The sequence below is a fragment of the Sciurus vulgaris genome, assembly GCF_902686455.1.
Source record: "Sciurus vulgaris genome assembly, chromosome: 7".
Taxonomy (NCBI): Eukaryota; Metazoa; Chordata; class Mammalia; order Rodentia; family Sciuridae; genus Sciurus; species Sciurus vulgaris.
The window spans coordinates 140,414,060-140,438,021 of NC_136467.1; the positions used below are offsets into that span (position 1 = coordinate 140,414,060).

General features: G+C 41.1%; 1 long non-coding RNA gene across 1 annotated transcript in view; it reads left to right on the top strand.

Moving 5' to 3' along the window:
* The window catches only part of LOC306665467, a 42,095-nt gene extending 18,488 nt beyond the window's left edge, over positions 1 to 23,607 (top strand). The window contains exons 2-3 of the long non-coding RNA XR_013765032.1: positions 18,390 to 18,543; positions 20,760 to 23,607. This is a non-coding gene — a long non-coding RNA (uncharacterized lncRNA). The remainder of the gene's footprint in view (positions 1 to 18,389; positions 18,544 to 20,759) is intronic.
* The last annotated feature ends 355 nt before the right edge of the window (positions 23,608 to 23,962 follow it).

Here is a 23,962-nt window from a genome sequence, read left to right on the forward strand (position 1 = left end):
TTAAGTTCCCTCAATAGGGAAGCCTTCCGTTAAACCTTAAGGCCACTGTTTCCTCAAATAGGGAAACCTTCTCATTAATTATGCTAGCGAAACTGTCTTTTACTTACCTTATCCTTGTGGTGCTGATAGCTGTATAAAATGTTATGGGTCCCCGTACGGGCCACCATTTGACGCTGTCCAGCGGAGTCAATTTGGCGCTGGAGACAAACAAGTAGCGAGGCTCTTGAATTCGGAACGTTTTATTGTAGATTCAGGAAACCTGGGAACTGGAACCTCGAACCTGGAACCCTAGCGCTCAAGGAGAGCCAGCTTATATCCCCTCCAGGAGGTGAAGGGTAGGGCTGACGCCAATTATGTGAAGATTAGGTGAGGAGCCAGCTGCCCAATCATGGTAAAGATCAAAACCAGCAGGCACGATCAGGAGCACTCGAGAACACCTGTGCACGCGTTGTGTGCGTGGACTTAATTGAATACGGCCAATGACAAAACACCTGGGTGTGCTTATGCTAACCGACTTCCTCACCACCGATATGATCAAAACAACTTGTGGCTGGCTGCCAGGCGCCATCTTGGCGTAGTCCATATGGCATAGCCCCCAGCATTGATGGAACTTTATTTTATTTATTTATTTATATGTGGTGCTGAGGATCAAACCCTGGGCATCACACATGCCATGCAAGCGCTCCACCACTGAGTCACAACCCCAGCCCCATTGGAGGGTTACTTTATACTTGAGAATGTGAAATCCCATTGGAAGACCAGGTTCCTGAACTGGAATCTCAAAGGATTGCTGCTGACTCTCTGTTCCTTGAGCTATGACTCAGCTACAGATGCCTCCCCCAAGGAAGGGTCCTGAGGAGAGAAAGACATTTCTTAACCACAGCCTCAGGGAGTGTCCTTTTCACTCAACTTTTGTGTGTGAGCTTCAAGGCCAAGAAGCCTACACTTCCACAGAAAAGTTCTTCCTGGATACATACAAGTGTGGAAGAATCAAGTTTTTCCATTAAGAGAGTGTCAGCTTCATTCATCCATTGGTTTGTGTTTCTTTTGTTCTTTCACTCGTGGTTGTTTTTTTTTTTTTTTTTTTTTTTCCCTTGCTTCTCTATGATGCTGGAGATCCGGCTCAGGGCCTCACGCATGCTCAGCATCCCTCCACCAACAGAGGCGCCACTGGCTCTTGGAAACCACTCAGACCGTCAGAATTGTGGGGAGACAGAAAATGTGTAGACACCACCTCTTACGGTTGACAGTGGAGAGAGACACTAATCCAAGGATCACAGGAACACAGCATGCTGCTGCTGTAAAGTTGCCTTTTGTAGAGAAGTTCAAGATAACAGGAGGGTAGATGATAAGGTGTAAAATTGAGGGTAACCAGCCTGGGCTTTTTTGAAGGAGGTGTTTTGAGCTGAGAGCTGGAGGAAGAGAGGGAAGAAGGGAGAAGAAACGGAGAGTCAAGTCTCCCTTATCCACGGTTTCACCCTTCAGAGGTTCAGTTACCTGGGGTCAACTGTGGTATGAAAATCCTAGATGGAACATTCCAGAAACAAACAACTTACAAGTTTTAAATAACTTTTATTACAATATAGGGTTATAATTGCTCTATTTTATTTTATGTTATTGTTGTTAATCTCTTGTTATGCCTAATTTATAAATTTATCATAGTTTTGTTTGTTAAAAATAATATGGTATATATCAAGGTGGTTGGTTTCAGGCAACCACTAAAGTCTTGGAAAGTAACCTCCATGGTTAAGTACATTGAGGAGACAGAATGGTCTGTGGGAAACCCCTGTGACACAGAGTGTATAGTGGGAAGAGGTCTCAGGTGCTTAATGAGAGAAGGCCACTATTGGTAGTATTATGGTTTGGATCGCAAATGTCCCCCAAAGCCCATGTGCTAAAGGCTTGATTCCCAGCCTGTGGCACTATTGGGAGCTAGTAGAACTTTTAGGGGGTGGGGACTTGAAGGGGATATTGGGACTGCAGCCCCTTCCTTTCTCTCTTTGCCTTCAGCTGCCATGAAGTGAACAGGCCTTCTCAACTGTGTGCTTCTGCCATGATGTACTGTGTGGTCATAGGCCCGAAGTAATGGAGCCAAGTGACCATAGTCTGAAACCTTTAAACTCTGACTGAAATAAACCTTTCTTCTTTTTAAATTGTTCACCTCAGGTATCTGTCACAGCAACAGAGAGCTAACATAGTAGGGTGCAGAAATGGAGAGAGGAGAGGAGCATTCTAACATCCTCACCCCTCCCAGCTCCCATGTCCAAGCCATCGTCAGGCTCAGAGATAAATCAAGTGAAAAGGAGGAAGCTGGAGCCCACCCATCTCCTGGGATTTCATTTCTTAGTTTTAACTACATTATTTTCACTTTTCTTTCTTTCTTTTTTTTTGCATATTGTTTTAAACAGTTCATGAATGAATGCTATAAGGCTTGTAATTGTAACCGGTATTCAAGATAGGGATATCCTTATTCCAGTGTCAATCTTGACCTGCCTGCAGCCCATAAGCCTCATTCCTGAGCAATTAATTACGTTTACTTCTCTAAGCTATTTCTTTCTTTTCAGTCCCGCATTTCTAATTATGTTGTTATTCAGTCTTTCATTTGAACTGTCTGGCTCTGCTTTTGAAGGACGAGGACTCAGCTTCCTTACACTGTCCCACCTCGCTCTCCTCATCATTAACGTGGTTCTCATTGCTATTGTCACATCGTCATGAACTGGATGAATGTCGCCCATTGCTAAGCCCACTGAAAGCTGTGATTATTTTTTTTTCCTTGAATTAATATGTGGCCCCATTTCTTTCTGTGCATTTCTCTCTCTCTCTCTCTCTCCTTCTGCACCTCTAATATTTCTCCTTTAATCCTGGAAAAAAAAATCTGCCTTGAGAGCCCATGTCCCCCTACCAGCATTTTGGGAACAGTGTGGGATGAAGGGACTGAAGGCTCTATTGTCCACTTGCAAACTGTGACAGTCAGCTTTCCATAATGTTGACAGGTTTCTGAGAAAAATCAATATAAAAATGAGGAAAGATTTATTTTGACTTTTGGTTTTGGTCCAAGGTTGGCTGGCTTCAGTGTTTTTGGGCCTGTGGCGAGGCAAAACCTTGTGGGGGGAGTGCTCATCTCATGGTGACCAGAAAGCAGAAAGAGAGAGAGAGAGAGGAAAGGACTGGAGTCCCCGTATCCTCTTCAAGCCCACTGCCAACGACCTCCTCCCACCAGGCCCCACCTCCTACAGGTCCCACCACCTCTCCATGGCGCCACAGCCTGGGGACCAAGCTTCAACACAAGCTATAGCACAGAACTTCCCTTACCTTCCTGCTTTTAGGGTGGTATCACCCACGCTCTGTGTCTGGCATCTGCAGCCCTCCCCTGATGAATCTATTCAGACTAAATCTGTGCCATCTGCTTGGGAGTCGTCACGGGGAGGCATCTGGAATGTTCTAGTGCAGAGCAGTGTCTTCTCTTCTGCTTTGTCAGGGATAGGGCTTCTCCTCTCTTGCTGGTTTCCTCAAGTCGGCTTACCCCACCCACCTCCTGATGTACCCTCTCTCATTCTCTTTGTCCTTGTGGGCTTTTTCCTCTTCCCCCCACCCCAATTCCATTTCCTTTATTTATGTGGCATTTCAGGAGAGGACAGGATTGACAGCTGGGGCCAGGCTGCCATGTCACCACAGTCCCCTAGGTTTTCAGAGTTAGCTGTTCTCTCTGCCCAGTGGCCATACCCTGAGACATGCCTGAGGCTACAGGGGACCTGACAAGGCCTGGAGGGGGTAATGACCACCGTGCTGACCTCTGGTTGCTTCGGACTTCCTCCCCACCGGCTTTCTGCTGTGCACTAGTGTGCCACACAGCAAAGTCTACAGACCTGCAGAGTTCACTGAAAATAAAAACACTGCTCTTTAAGCAGAACCTCTCATAATAATAAGAACCCTCTCCTTGCTTGGCTTTCTTTCTGTGTATCTGGAATAACTCCATCAGATCTGGGCATCTGGATTGTAGGTGCGTACTCAAAACCTCAGCATGACAGGGTATCTCCTCCCGTCTCTGAGCAGGTCCCCCAAGGACCCTACCACTTGTCCTGCCTGATTGTCCTGTCCCTCATTACTGGCTGGATGAAGACCTGCTGATGGTGGAATTCAGTCCCGGAACCAGGTGAGCTTTTGCGTTCCCAAATGAATGAGAACGAAAACAAAACATTTTGGAAATACTAGGGAATATCAGTGAGAGAGGGATGAAGCTACAGTCTAGAGGAGAGCTCGCCTGCCCCCTTCATTAGGTATGAAGCAGTCTCACGGACATGGGGACATTTACATTCTCCCTAGTTGCTGCAGAGATGGTGAATAATACGAAGAAATCGCATCCGTCTGTCTAGAGGCTGTGCTCCCAGGTTAGGGTCAGTGGAGCCCACAGCTGCTGAAGATAGGGATTTGTGATGGCAACGTTGGCAGACCCTCCACTGTGGTGGTGCTAGCGAGAGCTCCAATGGTCTAGTAAATAAGGTGAATGGGCTCGGCTTATCTCATTTCACAGCTGAGCTGTGTATTGCCAGATAAATCAAATCAGGCTAAACGGCTTCATCTAATAAACTGGGTCAACATATAATGTATTTGTTCAGGTTCGCGCTTTCATTGATTCTCATTTGATTTAAGGAGAGATATTTCAGGTCATGTTTGAACGTTTTTAGTATTCATGCCTCCTCCTGGTAAGGAGAGGCTGAGAGGAAGGACACACAGCTGGGATTTTTTTTTTTTTTTCTTCTAAATAAATTAAGTTTTCTGATTCTTGTAAGTTCTCTAGCTTTCCATCTCTAGCATGGAAGGGGGGTGGGAGGGCAGTGGCGGGACCGCTTGGGGAGACAGCCCAGTAGTAGCAGGGAAAAGCTCTTGGTCCCTGCATCTGCATTTCCCAATGATGTTTTAGTGATGTTTGCTAATGTATCATTCATTAACCATCAGCCACTATAAAAAACATAATCTATCTCGCAAAGTGGACATTATTATCGCATTAAATCATTTCACAATATACCTGAACGGTTCCACATGAGAGGCCTGGCCTGGCCAAGCTCAGATGCCTCGGGGGCAGCTCGTCAGTGGTAATGAGATACGTGGTCTGTCTGTGATGAATACGATATTACTCGTGTCAGTGGTTGTGAACTGCACCCAGAATATTTCTTCTTACAGTTTTTTTTTTCTTTTTCTTTTTCTTTTTTCTTTTTTTTTTTTTCCCATAGCAAAGGAACTCAGGCAAAGCACTATTAACCCAGCAAATGAAGCTCTAAAGAGCACAGAGTGTGTCCATTAGGAGACAAGATGGTGACTAATCCAATTTTTCTTGCAGGGAGGGATGATGGTGCTTTGTAACATCTAGGGATGCCAGGCCCTGCATTACAGATGAGGCTCTGCGATCTGTCCTCTCTCTCCCCCTGACTCTCCTTCCTATCTCGTCCTCCTCTGCCTTTGTCTAAGAACAATTAGGACATTGTCCCCTCCTCTTCTCTCAACCCCTCTCACACAAAAACCGCCTTGAAGGTGATTAAAATAATGCCCAAGGCGGGCAGGAAAAAAATGGAAAGGGAAGTGGGCGGGGGAAGGGAGAAAGTCTCCCCATTTAAACATTTATGGGACTGCTTCCTGAGGCTTAGGGGATCTGCAAAAGGCTGAGCGAGGTGGGAGATGCTGGGGCCATTGTTGCTCCTTTAAAAAAAATCACACAAAACAGTCTTGCTTCTTGAGAAATAATCCATAATATATATATTTTTTCACACCGGGGCATTCACTTGCTTCTTTTATTCCTTGGGAAACTGCAGACATTTATTTAAAATGTTGATGGATAAATAGAAGATTCCAGATGTCCCTTAGCCTAGACAGCCTTGGGATACTATGGGGTGAGTATGTTGAGGAGCAAAATAAAACTGTAAACAAGATTCTTTCCTGAGCCTTACCCTCTCAGTGTCCCTCCCTTCCTTTTCTTTAGTGAATATTTGTGACATGGGCACTTCACCTACCTGGCGGAGGACACTTAAGGGTTCATGGTGTCATTGCTCAAGCCTTCAAACACAAAGCAAATAAACAAAAGGTCACCTACATCCACCGATAGCCACAAAGGGGCTGGCAGACACCCTAGTTAAAATCAGGAGTTCATCAGCAACCATGATATATGTAGCTAAGTGCAGTGTTTAATTTTTGGAAAGATGACCCTCACCATTGCTTCCCAAGAGGATGTGGAAAATATATTCCCTGGAAGAACAGCCTAGAGAGTCAGAAAATACATCCATTTCCCCCCCAGGTTTATTTTCTGTGGTTGATCAATTCAAAAGGATTGGCTTCATTTTCCACCCTGGAAAAATGCAGGTTGAAACCCCCATCCCTGCCTTTGAAAGTCAAATTTATAATCTTTCACGTAGTGTTGGCATGTGAGCTCAGGTGATGTGGAAAATGTAATTTTGAAAACACTTTGGCTTACTGGTGGTCTTTAGAAAAGGCCGTGTTGATGTCCCCTCAACTTTTCTTCTCATGCTGAAAATTATGGATTATATTAGTCTCAGTAAAATTTATATGAAACCAACCAATCAATCTCTCCCCTCCCCCTTGTCCCTCCTGTTTCTCCTTCTTCCCTGTCTCTTGTCACAGAAGGACTAACATGAGATGATGGGACATTTTATTCATGCCAATCATAATCATACCATGATAAGAAAATATGTACTACCACATCATTTTTCAGAAAGCATCTGAGGTCATTGTATTTATTAAATTTTACTTAATTAAAATTTATTTAATCACAGTATTTAGGTTCACTGTGAGTTTTTTTTTTTTAACTAAATGATCTGTACAATATAGCAAAATCTAGATGTCAGGAGAGGTCTAATATTTAGTAGGACATTAATTTGGATTTTTTTCTTTTCTTTTTTCTTTTTTTGGTGTGGTACTGGTGATTGAACTCGGAGCCACTCTTCAGCATTGAGTTAATCCCCAGACTTTTTAAATTTTCATTTTGGGACAGAGTCTTGCTGAGCTGCTAAGGCTATCTTTAAGATGGCCAGTTTTAAGATGGTTATTTCATTTCATTATACAGATGGTCCTCACTTTTTTTTTTAATCCAGGTTGGGCTTAAGATCACTTGACTTCGTGATGGTGTGAAAGGAATGGGCCTGGGTGGAAACCATACTTGGAGTTTTGATTTGGACCTTTTCCCAGGCCAGCAAAATGCAGTCTGATCCTCCCTCCTGGTGCTGAGCAGCTGCAGCCACTGCACCTTTGGTCTGTCCCTGAATCACAAGGGGGAGCCATGTCTGCGGTGTAAGGTGTATCTGAGCTGGGATAGGTAGGTGCGTGAAATGCGTTTTCCACCGCAATGTTTTCAACATATGATAGGATTTAGTGGGACGTAATTCCATTACAAATGGAGGCACATCTGTATATTATCTTATTAACTGTAGTGCAACATAGTGCCCACACCATTAGCTCAAATTTAAGGACTAATTAGAAAAAAATAGCAGTGTCTTTACTCTCTGAACTTTTACTCCCAAGCAGCTCTACCCACTGCACAACCCTCACTCTTCTTGCCTGATGTATTTGTTATTCATCGAATTCAGTTTTTGCCATTTATTTGCCCAGAAAATGCTCATCGGTTCTGATCAGTGTATTCCTGGTTTTATTTCCTGAAGCTCCACCTGAGTGCTTGGCACTCAGCAACTCTGGGAAGACGTGCCAGTGGACGGAGCTGCCATTGTCTTCTAGTTGGTTTTCGAGGTCCTGGCGCTCAGGCACGTTTTCAGCAGAGCAGCTGGAGGCGTTTTATTTAAATTCTCCAGATTGTGGTTCATGGCTTTCTGTGATCTGCCCAAAAGATGGACTGTGGATGTTACATGTCCAATAATACTGTCACTCCATCTTCCGGCAGCCTGTTTCTTGTCACCTCCCTCTGCTGAAGCTAGAGATGCTGCCTGCAACTCAGCCCCAGATTCAGTCCTGTTCAGATACTACCCGCTTATTCAAGGCTCTGGGTAAGACTTCGCCTAGTTCTCCCAGAATCCTCTCTCCTTTCTGCAGTCCACATTAACTTTCCTTTTTTTTTTTTTTTTTTTTTAGATTTGCCTGTATTTATATTCAGGCAAATGAATGTAAATGTACATATAAATAAATATGAATTTATCTATGTAAATAAATATAATTATACATATTTATAAATAAACATAGGCAAATGTACTATATTTATGGTACTGGGGGTTGAGCCAGGGCACTCTACCACTGAGCTACAGCCTAAGCTCTTTTTATTTCTTATTTAGAGATACAGTCTTGCTAAATTGCCTGGCCTGAACTCAAAATTGTGATCCTCCTTTCTCAGCCTCCTGAGGAGTGGAGATCACTGGTGTGTGAGCAGGAATATTCATTTATTTTCTTGTGGTAGGAACCCTTAGCATGAGATGCACCCTCTTGGTGAATTGTTGAACGTGTAATATAGTTAACTATAGGCATGATGCTGCCCAGCAGATCTCTAAAGCTTATTCATCTTGTTCCACTAAAACTTTTTGACCTTTGATTGACAGCTCCCCATTTCCTTCTCCTACTAGCCCCCAGCAACCACCATCACACTCTTCAATTCTATGAATTTGACTGTTTTAGAACTCTCTGGCAAGTGGAGGAACACTGTATTTGTCTTTTGGTGGCTGACTTTCTTCACTTAGCATAAGGTCCAACCCAAACCACAGTATCACCTCATACCTGCCAGGGTGTCTTAAAAATAAATAAATTTAAAAAAAGATGAGAGGTTATAAGTTTTGTCCAGATCATGGGGAAACTGAAATCCTTGTACACAAGAAAACATTTATGAAAAACACTGTGGGGATTCCTCCAAAAATTAAAAACACGACAGCCATGTGATCTGGCAATCCCACTTCTGAGTATTTATCCAAAGGAATTGAAATCAATATGCCAAAGAGATATCTGTGTTGTTCATTACGGTGCTATGCACAATAGCCCAGATGTGGGAAAAACCTAAATGTCTATCAATAGATGAATGAATAAAGAAAATGTGGTAGATATGTACAATGGAATACCATTCAGCCTTAAAAGAGAAGGAAATTCTTAAATGTGTGACAATATGGATGAATCTTAAGGACATTGAGTGAAATTAGGTAAGCATTACTAATGCTTCCTCCATATAAGCAAGTCAAGCTCAGAGATGTCGTATGATCCACCAAAGGTTTTGGAACCCATACTGTGGAAATGAAGAAGTCGGAGTTCAAACCCAGGTTAACTAATTTTCAACATTTCCCACTTTAGTTTGTTTTACTGCTCCTGAGGTAGAGTACTGAGGCATGCCACAAATACCCAAATACCGTCTTCAAACTGACCTCTGTTAAACAGTTGTCCCTAAATGCACATTAGAATTAGCTGGAAACTTTCAAAAATACCTGAGGTCTGGACACTCCCCCCACCAGCCCCCCTGCCAACCAGAGACTTAACTTTACACATGAGTTGGGGTGGGCCAATTTTGTTTTTAATTATCCAATGATGGGAATGTTCATCCAGGATCGAGAAAAAAACCCAGTGGCTAAACAGTGACCTCAGGTGCTTTTTAACTAGTTTCAGTTCCACCAAGATGTGCTAGTAAGTCTTCAGTTCTGGTCTACAGGGAGAGACTGTTAGTAGCTTTGCTGAATTCAAGATAAATGTCTATGAAATTTCCTCTGGTTCCCAGTCCATCAACTCAGTCAAAAGAAAATGGGATTGTTTGGCATGACTTTATCTTAGGGAACTGTGATTTTATTATTGTGGTAAAATATGCTTAACAAAACTTTAATCAATTCTGAGGTACTAAGTACATTCACATTGGTGGGCCACCATCACTGCCGGCCATCTCTAGAATTCCTTCATCTTCCCAAACTGAAACTCTGCACTGATTAAACACCAACTCCCTATTCTTCCTCCTCCCATGTTTGCCCACCACATTCTACTTTCTTTCTCTATGAACTTGACGGTAGAACTATTCTAGAAGAACCCTGCATGAGTCATCATTAAAATTTGTCCTTTCATGACTGGCTAACTTCACCGAGCACAGTATCTTCAAATGTCCATCCACCTTGCAGCTCATTCTTGTTTTAAATAATGTGTTTACTTTCATATGTGGTCATGAACCTCAGAGACTGAGAATCTCTGTTGGATGGTGTCCCCACAGTTACTGATTGAATTTAATTAAATGGAATTAAATAATAAAATGAGGAGCCTGTGGTTTTCTGAAATTCATCTTTTTCTTTGATTGAAAAATAGTACTTTTGTAAATCTCTGGGTCACTGGGCATTTGTACCAGATATAAACATTGCTCACAATTTATCAACTGAAGTTTTAAAAATTCATTGATCAATTTCCTTCTGTGCTATTTAAAGTTGTTTGCTGTCTTAGAGGTCTTGTGTTTTCTCCATCCCAGTTGCTTGTACTTCTCTAGTCATAATGGACTTGGATGGACTGGGCTTACTGTCCCCATTTGCTTGGCACATGGGGCTTTCAGTTTTAGAACTGGACAGACCTAGGCAAACTGTTGGTCACCCACCAGTTCTGTCTTGCTACTTCCTATCATCAAACTACTCTGCAGATCTCTCCATAGTGACAAAGGAACAGAAGTCCTGAATTCTTGATTTTCCCAGGTGATCTCTTGGGATATTTTAATGATGAAGATCTTTTATGAAAAATGGTATCCAGGAAAACATTCTTTAATAAGAGCGATTTGATGGAAGATATATTTTTATCTAACTCTTCTGCATACATTTTATAAGGTTTTATCAATGAAGGCTTTTGGTTGTAAGAGATCCTAGTAAAGCATTGGAGGATGTGTTGATATTTGGTATGAAATTATATTACTTAATATCTAGAATATGAGTCTAAAGGAAGCCTAAAGATTCATGTTGACTCTAACGGGAATCTAAAGAATCATGTTCTTTATCATAGCTAGAGATAAATCAATCAACAAATTGCAATTTAAAAATTTCACACCAAAATTCACAAATGGTACAAAGTTCAGAAAATGAACTCTTGTGTGCATGTCAAAAGCACCAAAATTTTTTTTTTGGTTCAAGGGATTGAACCTAGGGGTGCTTGACCACTGAACTACATCCCCTGCCCATTTTATTTTTTTATTTTGAGAAAGGGTCTTGCTAAATTGCTTACAGCCTTGCTAAATTACTGTGGCTGACTTTGAACCTGTGATCCTCCTGCCTTAGCCTCACAAACTGCTGGGATTATGGGCATGTGCCGCTATGCCTGGCTGAAAAAAATGTTTTAATTATATATCTTTCACTGATATTTTTAAAACAATAACTGAAGTGTTTATATTTACTGAAACTTTATACATATACTTTAAAATCATTTTGCTTTTCAAAAATGTTAGTTTTTGATTTCTTATTGTTGACTTTTAAGAATGCTTTGTCATTTTAGAGAACAGTCCTTTCTCAGATACTTCTTTTGCAAATATTTTCTCCAAATTTGGGGCTGGTCTTCTCATTCTCTTGACAGTGTCTTTTGCAGAGCAGCAATTTTTGTTGTAATGGCCTTGGGCTCAACCATTCTTTCTTTCATCTTTCATGGACGAGATGCCTTGAGTTGTATCTAAACTGTCATTGTTACGCGCTTGGTTTTTAAGGTTTGGGTCATTGGAATTTTCTCCATAAGCAAGCATGTCATCAAGGGATAAGGAAAAATTTTATTTCTTCCTTCCGAATCAATGTAACTCTTATTCCATGTTCTTGTTTTATTGCTTTCTTGCCTCACATACCTGACTTGGTGGAAAGTCTTCTAGTTTCTCACCATTAAATATGATGTTAGCTGTAGGTATACTGTAAATTTTCAAATCAAGCCTCTCTTCCTAGTTGGTTGAGAATTTTTATTACCAGTGGATACTGGATTTTGTCAAATGCTTTCCCATACTTGTTGATATGATCCTGTGGGGTTTTTCCTTTAGTTTGTTGATGTGATGAATTACATGAACCCACTTTTGAATGTTGAGCGAGACTCGCACACACACCTGCCATAGTGATTCATTTTCTTTTTAGTCTTTCCTCCTTTACTTAGAGTAGAAATTTTACTGTTGAGACGTGGGTGCATATGTGTGTGTGCACGCATACTTGTGGATGCACACTTGTGTGCGAGGAAGTTTTGTGCACACTTAACATGGTGATGGCGTTCCATACCAGTGAACTTGGGTGCACAGCCTTGTCACTAATCTCGAAAACAACAGAGAGCATTACTTCTTCTCTGGAATCCTCCTGAGGACTTAATAGGACTTTTTATGGATTTGTCATTTCTGGATGTGACGTCCGGCACTGTGACTATTTGACCGCTGTGAGGGGAACATCTTAGGACAAAGCAAGCTCAGGACAAATGTTTCACAGCAGAGGGATCAAAACTGCAGAATTTGCCAGCTGGAAGCTGCCTTTACTCCTATCTTTAACTTTCCAAATTAGAAACCTGGGGGTAACTGCACTGTCCGATAAGCACCAGGGCTTACCTTGAGGAATTTCTCTGAGAATGGTTCATGAGCCACCTGTATCAGAATTTCTCACTGTGCTCATTTAAAGAGGTTTCTCTTTGTGTCCTCTATGTTATGGGATGGGATAACTGTGACTGGGGCTTAGGAATCACCATTTTTATTTTTAATTGGTGAATCATAATTGTATATATTTATAGGGTACAATGTGAAGTTTTGATATATGTTACATGTGGAATGATCGAATTGGGGTAATTAGCATATCTTTTATCTCAAATATTTATCATTTGTGTTGCAAACATTTAAAATCCTCTCCTGTAGCTTTTTATGAGATATGTAATACATGACTATTAACTATAGTCACCTTGCTGTGCAATAGAGCTCTGGAATGAGTCCCTGCTAACTATAACTTTGTACTCATTGAGCCAAATGCCCCTTTCCACTCCACCCCGTCTCTGGTGACTACTGTTCCACTCTCTCTGTTGTAAGTTTAACTTTCACACACAAAGTGAGATCATATGTATCTGTCTCTCTAAGCCTCACTTATGTCAGGCAACATAATGCTCTCTCTAGGTTCATCCATGTTGCAGAAGGTGATAAAATTTCCTGTTTATGTCTGTCTGAGTAGCACTCTATTGTGTATATGTACCCTGTTATTAAAATCCATTGATCTGATGATGGACACAGGATATTCCTGTATCTTTGCTCTTGTGGATAGTGCTACCATGAACATGGAGTGTAGACAGCTTTGTCATATTGATTTCAATTCCTCTGGGCACATGCTCAGTAGTAGGATTTCTGGATCACATGGTATTCTATTTTTGGTGTTTTGAGGAACCTCCATACTGCTTTCCAGAATGCCTGTGCTAATTGAAACACTACCAACAGTGTATATAAGGTTTTCCTTTCTCTACATCTTGACAAAACTTGTCATCTTTCATCTTTTTGATAACATTGGACTTAACTGGTGTGAACAGATATTTTATTGTGGTTTTATTCTGCACTTCTTTGATAATTGAAGATGATGAATGTTTTTCACATTTGTATTTCTTCTTTTTAGAAATGTTTATTCAGGTCCTCTGCCTATTTTTTAATAAGGGGATTTGTTTTTACTGGTATTGAGTAGTTTGAGTTCCTTGTATATTTTGGATATTATTCATCCCTTCTCTGATGCATGATTTGCAAATATTTCCCCTCAGTTGTTCTCTTCACTCTATTGTTTTCTTTGCTGTGAAGCAGCATTTTAATTTGATGCAATCCCTTGGTTTATTTTTATTGCATTTGGGATTGTATCCAAGAAATCTGTGCCAAGACCAATGTCATGGATTTTTCCTTAGTTTTTTTCTATAGTTTCAGATCATAAGTTTAAATATTTAATCCACTTTGAGTTGATTCTAGAACAAAGGGTGAGATAAAGGTCCATTTTCACTCTCCTTTCTGTGGGTATACAGTTTTCTCAACACAACATACTGATGAGACTGTCTTTTCCCCAGTATGTTCTCTTGATACCTTTGTCCCAGATCAATTGACTATAGATATGTGAGTTTGTTTCTGGGCTTTCTATCTTGGAACCACCATTTTAAAAAAAACAATTCTACTATTTATGCTTACCTTCTTTCAAGATTCAGAATCTATATTTTAAGAAAAAACTTCTTCTACAGAGGACTCAGTTCATCACCCAAATAGAGAGCAAACTTGTAGTGTATTATATTTTCCTGTGTTTACTCTTAACTCTTAAAGAGCTTCTCAGAATCTGAAGGTAACACCACCCCAATGAAACATGATCCTGAAGTCCAGAAATATGAAACAGGTCAGAAGCAAGAAGATGAAACTATTTATTAGGGCTGAGTGCTGTGGCACATGCCTATCCCAGCAGCTTGGGAGGTTGATGTAGGAGGTTCGTGAGTTCAAAGCCAGCCTCAACAAAAGCAAGGCACACTAATAACTCAGTGAGATCCTGTCTCTAAATAAAATACAAAATAGGGCTGGGGATGTGGCTCAGTGGTCAAGTGCCCTGAGTTCAATGTTCAATCTCTGGTATCAAAAAAAAAAAAAAAAAAAAAAAAAAAGAAGAGAAAGAAAGAAATATTTATTAGAATATTTAGAAGAAGAAGAAATGCTTTGATTCAATAGGATAAAAATGTTTCTCTGGACAAATGTGTTTCCTTAAGCAAGTATTCAGTAAACATATGGAAAAATGGAAAGTTGACCCATTAAGAAATTATTCCATTGTGTACAACCATAGAAACGAAATGACATACCCCATTTGTATACAATAAATCAAAATGCATTCTTTAAAAAATAAAAAAATTAAAAAACAAAAAATATTTTACATTTATATAGTGAAAAAAAAGAAGAAAAGAAATAATTGCTGCAGGTTATTGTAGACTGGGGAAAAGGAAGTAAAAGACTTATTAAATAGTTTGCGCTCATTTATGCAGAAAGGTGGTCAGTCTTGGATTACATGCTCACGTGAACATGCATTAGTGAGAGTCGCCAGCTGTGGGAAAAGGCAGTGGGGTTTAGAGACGGCCCGTGGAATTCACAAATGCATCCGACGGTCCTCACATCACCTGAGGGAAGCCTTCGCTGTCATCATCTCATAGGTCACCAAGTAGAGTTTGACTTCTGTGTTGCTAAATGACAATTGTAATCATAAAAGCTCTATAATGGGATCAGAGTTAAAATGCTACTTATTTTTTGCTGGCAGCCTCTACTTAGAGTTATATTTCTTGAACCACACGCACATGCGCTTGCGTGTACACACACCACTGTAGAATAAACCACTTACATACCTTCTTTTTCCCACGCCTTGAATAACTCCCAGTTACTGAAGCCATAAATGCCCAATTTTACAAACTAATGCTCTTGAGGCCTGCAGAGCAGCCTCACTTACTACCTGGGGAAGACAAAGTCTCCAGTTAGAATAGTAATTCAGATGATATTTAGTTTGCAACATCATTACTACAGTCCTGGAGGGCAGACATGATGTTTTCATGCATGAGAAATGTATAATGACATCCACCATTATAGTGTCATGGAGAGGGCAAACATCTTCTCTGTTTATGCCGAGTCATCCCTCCTTCTCTCAACCCTTGACAATCACTAATCTTTTTACACAGAGGGAAAGAGGAAGGGGACAGGGTTCCAATATACCTCTTAAGGGCATGCCCTCTGTGATCTAACTTTCTATGTGAGGCCCCCACCTCTTAGTTTCCACTAACCTTCCAATAGCACCAGCAGCTGTGAAACAAGTCTTCAACACTCAAGCTTTTTGGGGACACTTCAGAACCAAACCATAATAGTTTTTTGCATTTAAGACTATGCAATTAATTTTCCTTCATGTTTTTTCATGACTCGAGAGCTCATTTCTTTTTAGCATTGCATGATATTCCATTGCCTGGCTGTATCAGGGTTTGCCTATTTACCTGTTGAAGGACAACTTATTTACCTTCAGGTTTTAGTAATTACAAGCAAAGGTGCTATAAACATTGGTATGTAGGTTTCTGTGTTGATGTAAGTTTTCAACTCATTTGGGTAAGGATTGATCCATATGTTTGCTAGACTTTTTGTCAAGAGGATATTTAGTTTTGTAAGAAATTGCCTGTGTTCCCAAGCATACCGATTTGTATCCCCAACATTAATAAATGAGAGCTGCTATTGCTACATGTCCTTTATAAGAAACTGGTTGTACATTTTACATCTCCACCAGCAGTCTGCGAGAGAGGAGAGAGGAGAGTCCAGTTCCTCTACATTCTCTCCAGTTTTTTGCTATGGTCAGTCTTTTTAACTGAGGTCATTCTATTAAGTGCATAGTGAGAGCTCTTTGTGGCTTTAATGTGTATTTCCCATTCTTTACATGTGCTTGTTTGCTAGCTACATATTTTCCTTGATAAAGTTTCCATCCAAATCTTTTGCCCATGTTTTTGATGGGGTCATTTTCTTCTTGTTGAGTCTTGAGAGTTCTTTCTATATTCTGCATATGACTCTTTTACAGACATACTTTGCGATGATTTTTCATCCAGTCTGTGGTTTATCTTTTTATTCTTTTGCTAGGCTGACACTTCTAATTTTCTTACGTTTTGTTTTGTTTTGTTCTCTCTCCTCTCTCTCTCTCTCTCTCTCTCTCTCTCTCTCTCTCTCTCTCTCTCTCTTTCAACCCAGGGGTGCTTAAATAACATCCCCAGACCTTTTTTAAAAAAAACTTGTTTTTTATTTAGAGACAGGGTCTCACTGAGTGGCTTAGGACTTTGCTAAGTTGCTGAGGCTGGCTTTGAACTCACAATCCTCCTGCCTCAGCCTCCTGAGCTGCTGGGATTGCAAGCATGCACTACTGAGCCAGGCCTTTTCTTATGTTTTCTTTCAAAAATTTTATACTTTTAGGTTTTACATTTAGATTTCTAATCTTTTCTGGGTTAACTTTTGTATATGGTACAAGATGCTGATTCAAAGAGAAGATTTGGTGGGGGTGAGTGGGGGCTTGCTTCTTGTTTTATAGCCTCTTATTTGTACTTGGAACCCATCCTTGATGGATCACTTGTAGTCCCTAACTGACCCATAATCCTGCCAGTAAGCTCTACTTTACTGAGTAGAGCTTAGCCTTGGGATTACAGTGTCTGACGATGGTTTGGGTCAGCCTTTGGCTTGCTGAACTTCAGGTTCATGCCTAGGATCCACATGGAGCCCTTTCTTTGAGTCTAAGATCATTTCTTTGCTATGTATACCTCTTGACTTACCCCCTCTATTAACTGATCATATCACATCTCAGCAGAAAAATAGCATTCATTTCCTCTGCTCTTCCGCCTATCCAATGTAGAGCTCACTCAGCCATCTCTATAGTGGTTCTCAGATTCTTACCTCAAATGCCAAATCTCCTTCAGTAGGTTCTCTTCCCCCATGTTTGCTAAACTTGACCAGGTGCTATGCACACTGCAGCAAACAAGACTCACCCTATCCTGCAATCACAGAGATGATAACCTAGAGGTGTAGACAGGGACATAAGTAGAGTTCAATGAGTGATAAAATGCTGGAAATTGCAAGAGCTTCCATAGGAGTTCAGTCTTTCAAGTTGTTGCCACTTCTAAATAACTGGCGTGCTTATTCCAAACACCGTGGTTGCTTATTTTAAAGAAGCACATCTGTTCATGGTTTCTTTCTTTGTCCAATAATCCAATGCATATGAGCACTTTAGATAAGCACCGTATCCTTTGATTATATAAAATCTCTGCAAGCAGCCTTATTCATGAACTGAAACTTGTATAATTCCAGTAGGGACTCTTTTGTTTCTTCCTCTGAATGCTTTTTCAATGGACCACGTATAAAAGTACACCTATCTTAACACTGTAAATTCAAGTCCTTGCTCTATCGTTTTCCCTGTGACTCACAGCTATTTCTGTTGTGACTACTCTTTAAATAAATGTATGAATGGAGAGTTCTGAGTTCTGATTCTAAGATGCTAGAAAGATTTATTTTCAGAATTACTTAAAGTTCACCTCTTTAATTCAGCATGCCAACATCATCTTTCCTGTTTCTGGTCACTCCTAAAGCCTAATAATCATCTGATATGATTAAGATAATTATATATAACCATGTGCATATGGACAATATGTCTACCTGAGACTTTTGATGTTTGAATGAAAATGTCGTTCTGGATTTTCTCTAAGATTGCCAACATATGATAGCAGTGGTTTGTTCTTTTTGAGTTGATGCATCTCCATAACTTTGTAGATAGTATACCTCGTGTTGATCAAGGGATTTTATTCTCATGGCTTCATAGATAGATAGAAGAATTCCTCAGGAGTCCAATAGGATCAGGGACTTCACATGTACAAGCTACAGTTTTGGCCCATGTAGTTATTTTTTCATTAGTCACAGAGATTGAAGGCCTGAACCGAATCTGTTTTCCCTTCAGTTTTGCTTGAGCAGAAACAGCCTCACCTCTGACTTCCTCCTTGGCTAATTCCAGTGAAGTCCCCCTGGGAGTGTGGCAAGAAGAGAGGAGCGATGCCAACGGACTGGAGAGATTTAATGCTGCTGGTGACTGCGCCATTACCCAGAAAATGCAGGTTAATGTGGAGGAAGGGAGGGGCCCGTGGGCGGCAGCAGGCAGGCCCCCCCCCCCCCCCCCCCCCCGCACCTCCCCGACACCTATTAGACGGAACCATCACACAGCGTGCAGATCAGGAAGGAGGGGTAGGGTCGAAAAGGCAGAGGAACTCCTTCACTCACCCAAGAAAATGCGTTAGGGACAGGGATTAAAGAAACAGCAAAGCCCCAAAGCTGAATTAATCCACACGGAACTGGCCATCACATTGTGCCCACGCTCAGAGTTACGGGATGAGTCTCTAAATCCCTGGGGAGCAAATAACCCACATAGGTGGGACGGATGTGATCAGGGGCAAAATATAGGAAAAAAATGTATTTCACTGTTTTTTTGGTAAGTTTTGGGGTCAGTTGTAGTAAACTATTAACTTGGAATTGTGAATAACTATTATAAAGTGGAATATTAAATGAATTCAGAGAAACAAATATAATTGTGTGATGATTCAAAGAAGAGAGATTCTGTTTTTTTTTTTTTTATTGTAAACAAATGGGATACATCTTGTTTCTCTGTACATGAAGTAGAGGCATACCCTTTGTGTAATCATACACTCACCTAGGATAATAGTTTTTGATTCATTCTGTTATTTTTTTCTTCCTCCCACCCCTCCCACCCCTCTTATCCTTCTATACAGTCCCGCCTTCCTCCATTCTTGCCCCCTTCCACCCCCCATTATGTGTCATCATCCGCTTATCAGCGAGATCATTCGTCCTTTGGTTTTTTGAGATTGGCTTATCTCACTTAGCATGATATTCTCCAACTGCATCCATTTGCCTGCAAATGCCATAATTTTATTATTCTTTATGACTGAGTAATATTCCATTGTATATATATACCACAGTTTCTTTATCCATTCATCAATTGAGGGGCATCTAGGTTGATTCCATAATCTAGCTACTGTGAATTGAGCAGCTATGAACATTGATGTGACTGTATCTCTGTAGTATGCTGATTTTAAGTCATTTGGGTATAGGCCAAGGAGTGGGATAGCTGGGTCAAATGGTGGTTCCATTCCAAGTTTTCTAAGGAATCTCCACACTGCTTTCCAGAGTGGCTGCACTAATTTGCATCCCCACCAACAATGTATGAGTGTACCTTTTCCCCCACATCCTCACTAACACCTATTGTTGCTTGTATTCTTGATAATCGCCATTCTAATTGGGGTGAGATGGAATCTCAGGAGAGATTCTGTTTCTATTCAAGTGTGTGTGTTGCATATGTGTTGAACCCAGAAAAAGGTGTCATGAGGTCATGGGATTTGCCGTCAACTTTGTAGAGCTGTGAAGATTTTTTTTAGTCAATATTGTGGGGATAAGGCAGAAACAGTGAAAGAAAATGGAAGAACAGTTAGGAAATGAGATGATATTTGGAGAATATTAATACAGTTTGGCTAATGAGATATGAAGATAAAAAGAAATAAAGATGTGATAGTGTGCTGAGGGTGATTCATGAAGGCCCTAGCTGGTACGCATGGCCCTTTCTCCATTTGTTCCAACTTTCTCAAAGGCATTCCATTATTAGCCTCCATCTGGGGTCTCAGGCCAGGGCCAGTCTAGTGGGATGATGTAAAAGTCTTCCTCATCCATTTGGGTTTGATTTATATCATGTTCCTCATGATGAGAGTCTAGAAGTCCAGGCTCACTGGACTCCAGAGTTCTGCAGCGCTGCAGCCCTCAGTCTCCTCTGCTGCCATACGGGCCAGAGCCAGGCTGCACCACTTCCCAACCAGCGCTGGTGTTGGCACGTCTTACTTCCTGAGTGTTCACCAGGCTGAGCTTCTGCCCTCTCCCTTTCCCACGCTCTGCCCCGCTGTGTATGGCACTCTGGAGATGAATCCCAGCCCACCTAAGCTGGATCCCAGAATCCTGCAGAGTTGTTAATAGGTGCTCACCGACCATCTGTGAAACTTCTTGTCCGTATGTGCACCTGCCTTGTGCTCCTTTTCATTCCATATATACATATTACTTCTTTATTAAAAAATCAGCTTCTCGGGTGTTCTTAGAACTTATATTTCTAGATAGTGGACGTAGCACTGGATCCTGGAATCTGAAAAAACAATCGTTCTCCATTGTAAATAATTACGCAATGTCAGGCTGCTTGCTGGGCACACTTTTCAGTAGGGGATGCGTGACTTCTTTCCTTTCCCCCTAATCTCTTCTCTTCCTTATTCTACTTTCCTAGGGTGATCTCACAAATGCATGACTTTTTTCTGTAGTATTCCAATTCCCAGTCTAAGAACTCGGTCAAACGGAAGGATCTGAACCTGAAGTATGGTAAAGAAAACTGACCTGGAATGAGGAATCTGGGTCATTGTTGAGGCTCCACCCTGACATGCTCTGTGACTTGACAGAGCCCACCATGACCGTTGGCACTCCTTTCTCTATGAGAGTCTGCAACAGAACAGGAGCGAATTAGTAATAAACAGATGACCAGTGAAACTGAGTACAGCTTTGAAGAAGAAACACATTCCTCATTAATGATCCTTACCTTTCTTTTTTTAAAAAAAAAATTTCTAATATGCACTGGAATATTTCCAACTGAAGTTTTTCCAACTGGAAATGCAGTATAATAAGAGAAGAATTTAACTTAAAAAGCAGGCAAGAAATGAAGCAGATGGTTGCAGGGCTGCTTTAAATTCTGTCTCCATTGAGCTCTTCAGCTCCCACTAGAAGAAAGTTGGTAAAGGAACATGGAATGTGTGAAAATTAAAAACTGCAGAAAATAAAAATTTATGAGTTTGGTTTCTAGGGCACTCTCTTACACATACATACACACACCCACATTCAAAAAATAAATACTCATAAGTGTTAGTGTCACCTCATGGACACATAGACCTAAAAGAAATGTGTATAATTTTGACCTCAGTAACTCCAGAAGCTCAGTCCTTTAGTGTTTAATATCATTTCAGAGTTTGTGCTGTTAAATCAAAAGGTTATCTATAATACATCTGGTGCTATTAATGGGAAAGATCAGGGGTATTCAAAAGACATTTATTCATTATTAATATAGATAATAAAGGATCATTTATGAGGCTTCAGATGAGATTTTTATCATCAAAAGCTTAAAAAGGGAAATTTATTTTTGCTTCGGGGACAGACTTGAAAGTGTCTATGATGGGAAACAGGAGCATCAACACAAAGCTGTCAGATTCACTCTGTTTCTAAAGATGGCTGATACTTTATAGCAACAGATTAAAAAGAAAATAAAATTTTGTGCTTTAAATTTCTATTGACAGTCACTTCATGATTTATTCTCAGTTTGTCCTTTATTGAGATAGCTTGTTGATGTTCTCTGCCTCTCTCTCTTACGTTTGAGGTCTTTGATGGCTTAGGTAAATTAAATGGGAGGAATTCATCAAAAATATTGGGGACTATTGCTAAATAAACAAAGATGACTCCAGAATCTTTACATCCTGGTGAGATCCACAAGTCCAGATTATACTGAACAAGAGGTACTGAGAGTGAGTAGCTTGAAGATATGCTATTTTGGGCAGGTGATAAAAACCTTGGAGACCTGGACTAGCTCTTAGGTTCTGAACACAGTATTACTGGAGTTACTATTAACTTATGCTGTTGCAACTGATCAAAGTGGATTTAAATATTTTTTTGAAGTAGGAGAGATTTGCAGAATTTCTCTGACTTACGTGTGACAAATAAGCACCAACTCTCCAATTCTCCAGCCAAAGTTATGCATGATATATACTGAATTTTGAGTTTAGAACCCATGCAAGTGAGAAGTAGAAGACTAAGAATGTGTCACACGGTATAAGCTACAGACCAGGTGCTCAGGAAACGTCTGATGAATAAATTACCCCCATTAGGACCAGGTACCACAGCTGAATTTATCTTGCACCTGGATAGTGGGCATATTCCAAAGGCATTTATGCATTACTAATACACATAATTTAAAGCCATATGTGTGGGATTTCAGATGAATTATCTCCATTAAAGAATAAAAAGGGAAGATGTAGGAGCGAATGGATCTGGATTATCCTGGTTTCAATTTTTGCTAATTATTTCAAGACTAGACTCTGAGTATAACTCAATAAAATCACACACTGCAACATCCCTGCTTCATTAAGGTAAAAGGACAATTGGAAGTCATTAAGTCCAATGTCCCACTCAATAAATGTACAACCCAAACGGAACTCAAGGCCTGTTGCTAGACCTGTTTTAGAATATTTATGCATCAGAAAGAAACCCACGTCCAGCTGTTGAACTTCAAAGAGAAAGTTGGATCATCTCAATGCATAGTTACTATGTGGGATGCGGCTACAAAGGCATTGGTGTGGATTGACTCTCAGCATCCATCCATTCTGCTAGTGTTCCCACGTGAGCTGGAGAAGCTGCACATGTAAAAGTATATTTCCTAGACATCCCTGTACTCATGTTTGTTCCAAATGCAATTTAGGTTCTGATCATGAGGTGCACTTAGGCCAAACCTGAAACTCTCAAAGCTGCTCACGTTTTCCTGGTTCAGGGCAAACCGGGTCACGGCGACAGAGTGGTTGCTCTGCATTTAGTAGAGGTCCCCGCCCTCAGTCACTAGCATTACTGGTTCAGAGTCAAGGAGCAGACCTCTCCCTGGAGAGAGCAGATTTTATAGCCAGCCATGCAAGGTACTAGAGGTGGAAGCAGAGGTAGCAGTTTCCTTACTGTGCTGGAGAGGGCAGGGTTCTGGAATAGGCTATTAATCCTAAGAGGCAGAAGCTCCTTTGCAGGGCAGAAATTGCTCTGCAAGGTTCATCCTGTTTAATCTGGGTTTTTGTTTTGAGTCTTTCCATAACTTTGTAAGTCACTTAATATGGTGTTATGCTTTGGGTGTGAGGTGTCCCCCAAAAGCTCATGTGTGAGACAATGCAAGAAGGTGTAGAGGAGAAATGATTGGGTTGTAAGTCTTAACCCAATCAGAGATTTAATCACCTGATAGCGATGAACTGTGTGGTAATTGAAGTGGTGGGTGTGGCTGGAGGAGTATGGGGTGTGGCTTTGGGGTGTATATTTTGTATCTGAAGAGTGAAGTCTCTCTCCCTCTCCCTCTCCCCCTCCCCCTCCCCCTCCCCCTCCCTCTCCCCCTCCCTCTCCCTCTCCCCCTCCCTCTCCCTCTCCATCTCCTCTCTCCTCTCTCTCTCTCCCTCTCCCTCTCCCTCTCTCTCCCTCTCCTCTCTCCCTCTCCTTCTCCCTCTCTCTCCCTCTCCTCTCTCCTCTCTCTCCCTCTCTTTCCCTCTCTCTCCCTCTCCTCCCTCTCTCCTCTCTCCTCTCTCTCTCTCCTGATGATGTGAACTGCTTCCCTCTGCCACACTCTTCCACCATGATGTTCAGCCTTACCTCGAGCACCAAGGAATGGAGCCAACCTTTTATGGACTAAGATCTCTGAAACTGTGA